General features: G+C 38.2%; 1 non-coding gene across 1 annotated transcript; it reads right to left on the reverse strand.

Moving 5' to 3' along the window:
• Positions 1–1,488: 1,488 nt before the first annotated feature.
• On the reverse strand, positions 1,489–1,595 carry LOC139034969 (U6 spliceosomal RNA). Its single transcript, XR_011487530.1, has one exon. It is a non-coding gene; the product is annotated as a U6 spliceosomal RNA (small nuclear RNA).
• Positions 1,596–6,000: the final 4,405 nt, after the last annotated feature.

The raw sequence follows: 6,000 nt of genomic DNA on the forward strand, positions 1-6,000 counted from the left end.
ACTTCACAACATTTCAGTGGGTTTTGTCATACATTGACATGAATCAGCCATGAAGTTAACATGTATTCCCCATCCCGATCCCCCCTCCCACCTCCCTCTCCATCCAATTCCTCTGGGTCTTCCCAGTGCACCAGGCCTGAGCACTTGTCTCATGCATCCCACCTGGGCTGGAGATCTGTTTCACTATAGATAATATACATACTGTTCTTTCAAAACATCCCACCCTCGCCTTCTCCCACAGAGTCCAAAAGTCTGTTCTGTACATCTGTGTCTCTTTTTCTGTTTTGCATATAGGGTTATCATTACCATCTTTCTAAATTCCATATATATGTGTTAGTATGCTGTAATGTTCTTTATCTTTCTGGCTTACTTCACTCTGTATAATGGGCTCCAGTTTCATCCATCTCATTGGAACTGATTCAAATGAATTCTTTTTAATGGCTGAGTAATATTCCATGGTGTATATGTACCACAGCTTCCTTATCCATTTGTCTGCTGATGGGCATCTAGGTTGCTTCCATGTCCTGGCTATTATAAACAGTGCTGCGATGAACATTGGGGTGCACGTGTCTCTTTCAGATCTGGTTTCCTCAGTGTGTATGCCCAGAAGTGGGATTGCTGGGTCATATGGCAGTTCTATTTCCAGTTTTTTAAGAAATCTCCACACTGTTTTCCATAGTGGCTGTACTAGATTGCATTCCCACCAACAGTGTAAGAGGGTTCCCTTTTCTCCACACCCTCTCCAGCATTTATTGCTTGTAGACTTTTGGATAGCAGCCATCCTGACTGGCGTGTCTTGGTACCTCATTGTGGTTTTGATTTGCATTTCTCTGATAATGAGTGATGTTGAGCATCTTTTCATGTGTTTGTTATCCATCTGTATGTCTTCTTTGAAGAAATGTCTGTTTAGTTCTTTGGCCCATTTTTTGATTGGGTCATTTATTTTTCTGGAATTGAGCTGCAGGAGTTGCTTGTATATTTTTGAGATTAATCCTTTGTCTGTTGCTTCGTTTGCTATTATTTTCTCCAATTCTGAGGGCTGTCTTTTCACCTTACTTATAGTTTCCTTTGTTGTGCAAAAGCTTTTAAGTTTCATTAGGTCCCATTTGTTTATTTTTGCTTTTATTTCCAATATTCTGGCAGGTGGGTCATAGAGGATCCTGCTGTGATTTATGTCGGAGAGTGTTTTGCCTATGTTCTCCTCTAGGAGTTTTATAGTTTCTGGTCTTACATTTAGATCTTTAATTCATTTTGAGTTTATTTTTGTGTATGGTGTTATAAAGTGTTCTAGTTTCATTCTTTTACAAGTGGTTGACCAGTTTTCCCAGCACCACTTGTTAAAGAGGTTGTCTTTTTTCCATTGTATATCCTTGCCTCCTTTGTTGAAGATAAGGTGTCCATAGGTTCGTGGATTTATCTCTGGGCTTTCTATTCTGTTCCATTGATCTATATTTCTGTCTTTGTGCCAGTACCATACTGTCTTGATGAAAAAATATGGAACGCTTCACGAATTTGCATGTCATCCTTGCACAGAGGCCATGCTAATCTTCTCTGTATCGTTCCAATTTTAGTATATGTGCTGCCGAAGCGAGCACTAGTGAAACTCTTTTATAAACTCTAGTCACTGCTATCCTTTAAAGTAGCAAATTGGTTATTTTGCCTGAATTATAAGTTCAATTAAGGTTTTCTGACCAGTGGTTATATTAAACTTAGTTCTGAAAGATCATGATATTTGCAATATTTCTGTTTTCTTTTGTTTCTAAATCTAGTTCTTGTAATGGCCCTTTCAATAGAGGAGTAATCCAGTCTTGGAGCCCCTTAATTGTTCAAAACAGAAATACTACTGAATTAGTCAGGAGTCTGTTTGAAAGTAGAAGAATCCTAACTCAAATTAATTTAAATGATAAAGGATACTATATTAGCTTACTTTGAAGATGGTACCTCATTGCTATCACCAGAAAACCATCTCTCCTGTTGTTTTCTGTTTTTTTTTCCTTCATTTTGGCTTTATTCTCAAGTGGCCTATCTCTGTGTAATGGCAAAGATAGTAATGAGAACTTCATGCATACATGATCTTCAGCACAAACTGGTTTAAATAATAAATGTTGCTGGTTCACATAATGGATAGAAGTCCAGACACAGTACAGTTTGGGTTGTGGTTTGATCAAATTCTCTGGGATTCTCTTAGCCCATCTTTGTGTGTTAGTTATAATTATAGTGGTCCTTGGCCTCACAGATTCCATATCATCAGAGCAAGAGAACAAATCTTTTCCCTCAATTATTGGACAAAAATTCTGAATTTCATTCTGTGAAGAACAACTAAAATCATTGCCCATTCTGGAACCAAAATCTAGAAGCAAGAGATTGAGAAACACTGATTGACTTATACTAATCAGGACCCACTTCTAGAGTTCTATCAATCCAACCCAGACCAGATGCCTGTTATGTAATGGGTGACAGGTAAGATGGATACTGAGAAAGGTAATAAACAAAACCATGGAAGAACCAGTTATATTTCTGTAAAGTCCAGGGGCGATGGGTGTGGTGGCAGAGTCCTCTTGGAACAGTTTCATTGACTGACACAAACCTCAGGCTTATCTGGGCCCCTCTAGGTTATAAGTAGAGAATGAGTGGGTCTCCATAAGGCAGAGAAGAGTTTGAGGAACAGGCCAAGTAATAGCTCTATGTATTAGAGTATACCTTTTAAATCACATCTCCAATTGTTCTATTTTATGTTCTGCATGGAAATTAGTCTTGTCTACTGCCATGGAGACACAGACTAGAAAAATTACATTTTAAAATTCTTGAACACTAAAAGCTGAATTTTTATTTAGAATATGAAAAGATTAAATAATATTTTCTAGTGGAAGGGAAAAATTGAGATTTATAGCAATAGCATTGCTTTTATAGAAAGAAGCAATATCTGTTTTTCTGGAAATGAAAGCTGGAAGAAAATAAATCATGTTCTAGGAGAAATTGGTAGAAAAAGTTTCTCCCAATCCTTTCATAAAATGTTAGAATTACCATGGCTTTCATGACTGATACAGGGACTTGATTCTAATGAGGGAACACACAGAATAGTCTTTGGTGTTAGGAAGAATATTTATGCAATTTTTTTTCTTAATTAGAAAAATATAGTACAAGTAATTTGATCCTGAATACATAAATATATATGTACATATCCCTGGCTTTCTTGCATCTTTATTGGGTACTTTTAATGTTAAAGCTGAAATTTATAAAAGTTTCAGATTCAAGTATGGACTTCCAAGGAAGGATCAAAGTTATGAGATGTAATTTAAGAATATTGCTAAGTAAAGTACTTCCAAGGTACCCTACCTTTGATTTATCTTTTCTATTAAAGATTAATAGTTTGAAATTTCAAAACATCACAGACTTGAGAAAAACTTAAGCCTTGTAAAGTTACTTTGTATACTTACATATGATGAGCCTTTAGTGTTCTGTCAGAAAGCAGTGTGGGACTGAAAGCAGAGATAATACCTTGCCTCCCCTGCTTCTAGCCCCAGGGTTGGGGTGGTTAGTGGTGGGGCATTTCAACAGCTGACAATACACATAGCTATCTTTTCTGGCCCACCTTCATTTGTCACTCTGCCTCTATAGTTATTTTTTCACCTCCAGGTATGATTTTGATTTGTGCAGAGAACTGAGAAATGAAGTTTTGTCAGCAGACATTTAGTGCTGTGAATAGACAGTAATGGTTTAGAAAGGTTGCTGTTTGATTCTTCATTTCTAGTGGAGGTAAATTAAATGCAGGAGAAAATAATAGATTAAATAAACTGTTCTGTTCTTTCAGCTATCTGGGAAAGAGCCTTACAGGATACCCCACATCTGAAAGAATTCAGCTGCCATTGAAAATGGCATATAACAAATACACTTGGGATAATTTTTAAATTAGCTTTAGAATATTGGGATTAGTGTCACTCCAATTTAATATGTTCCCCCTGAGGATCTCATTGTGTGTGAACACTGTGCTAGCCACTTTGGAAAGATACATACTTCTACCTTCAAAGAGCTGATGGTCTCAGTAACTAGAAAGACATGTAACTTGCAATAAAAGACCCAAGAGAGCATATAATAAATGGAGAGTGTTTTAGTTATTTTCATGTTCAGTCAGAGAGACTTCCTGGGGGTTTTCATTAGAATTCATGTGATAAAAAGAGGATATCTCATGGAGCTCCAGGGTAAAAATCCATGCCAAGGCAACATAGAAGGGTGAAGTGCTAGAGATTTTTTGTGGATTCAAGGCAACTGGTAGGACCCCTGCACAAATGCTCTTACTATTAGTGTGATGTGACTACTTGGTGGGTATACTTTTTTTTCCTGTCTCCCTTTCTGCTATCCTCTCTTCTAGAGTTCAAATTCCCAGGAGAAAATTTGTGTGACTTCACTAATTTTGCTGAGCTTTTCTTGCCCAGCAATGGCCAATGGATAGATAAACTGTTGTTGGGGTTAGGGAGAACAAGCATGGTCTGTGATGAAGGACACTGTTTCCTTGGGGTACCTCTTCCACCAGGCTGGCAGGGAGTATTGTAACAAACATGAAAACAGCAGTAAGACTACATTTACTGCATTTATTGGCAGTAAATGCTCAGAGAAATCAAAGAAGGGAGTACGTTACTATGGAATTGTTAGCCTAGTGAAATTTCATGGCAAAGAGGAATTTGAGCTATGTCCTGAATGATGAGCAAGAATCGAGTTGTAGAGACTAGGGAGGAGGGATTCTAATATAAAAGTGTTGTGCCACTGAGTAACTACACAAATTCTTAGTAACTGGGATGAATTTTTAATATAACTTAAAAAGTTTGACTGTGAGCCCAAAAACACTTACAGCATTTAATTAGTCAGATTAAGGACCAATTTTCTAGCGTGGAGGTGAAGCCAGGAGCGTTTTTTTTTTTTTTTTTTTCCCTGTACTAATTAAGTGGGTCTTTACGCGGAGATGTGATCTCCAAGTAGAGAAAACCGTATGCTGACTATAATGCCATCCTCACATGAACTAAGAGGAGGACAAAGGGGGAAATCTCTAGCAAAGAGAAAGAGGAAGTATAATTTCTTAAGGCTCCGTGTGAATTATTTTAGCCAATAGATTGAGGCAGAAATAGAAGTATGCCAGTGTTCAGCCTAAGTCAAGAGGACTTGCTTTTTTTTTTTTTTTAATGATCTTTGTGCACTTCTGCCATTGCCATAGGAAAAATAGGCCTAACCAGCTCACTGGATTCAGGAAAGAGAGACGTGCAGAGCATAAGTTGCCCCGGCTGGGTTACTAGCCCTTTCTAGACTGGTCAACCAGTAGTCAAATCACTGATGAATGAACTAAGTAAATGCCACTGAGATTTAGAGGTTCTTTTTCACATAGTGAGAGGTGACACAGGCAGATTTCTTCAAAATATGTTTGTAGATGTAGTAGCTTCAACCAGAATGGGGTTGTGGGCATGACAGGCACTCAAAGTGCCACAGACCTTCCTCCAGCAAGGAGGTGTTTCCCTTAAAGCCCAAGACAAAGAGACCACAAACAAGTCAAAAGATTGATCAAACAAAAAACTCCAATAAGGAAGAATGCTTCTCCTTGTGTAACTATTACATATACAAAAATCTCAGTCCTTGGTGCTCTAGACTGTGTATGGATGGTGAATTCAATGTAATGGTTTTAAACCAGGCAAGGCAAGGAGTCACAGCCATCTATTGGAAAGGCAAATCTGTTGGTAGCTGAGACTTCCTCATTCCTTTCCATAATATAAACACCACTCATGGGGAGCTGTAGAAAATGCATGACAACATAGAATCAGGAAGTGCACATGGGGTTTCAGGTATGCCTTGGGCCAAAACCCAGGATCCAAGAGCAAGACTTCCTCTGGGGAAGGATCTTGGTTTTAAGAGGTAGGAATGTCACCGTAGCTATTAAGAGTATCCTGCAGGAGCTTGAGACCAAGAGAAGCTTCTTATATCCATCACTTCTTAGACTCAAGGCAAGAATGACCACCA

The sequence above is a fragment of the Odocoileus virginianus genome, chromosome 4, assembly GCF_023699985.2.
Source record: "Odocoileus virginianus isolate 20LAN1187 ecotype Illinois chromosome 4, Ovbor_1.2, whole genome shotgun sequence".
Classification (NCBI taxonomy): Eukaryota; Metazoa; Chordata; class Mammalia; order Artiodactyla; family Cervidae; genus Odocoileus; species Odocoileus virginianus.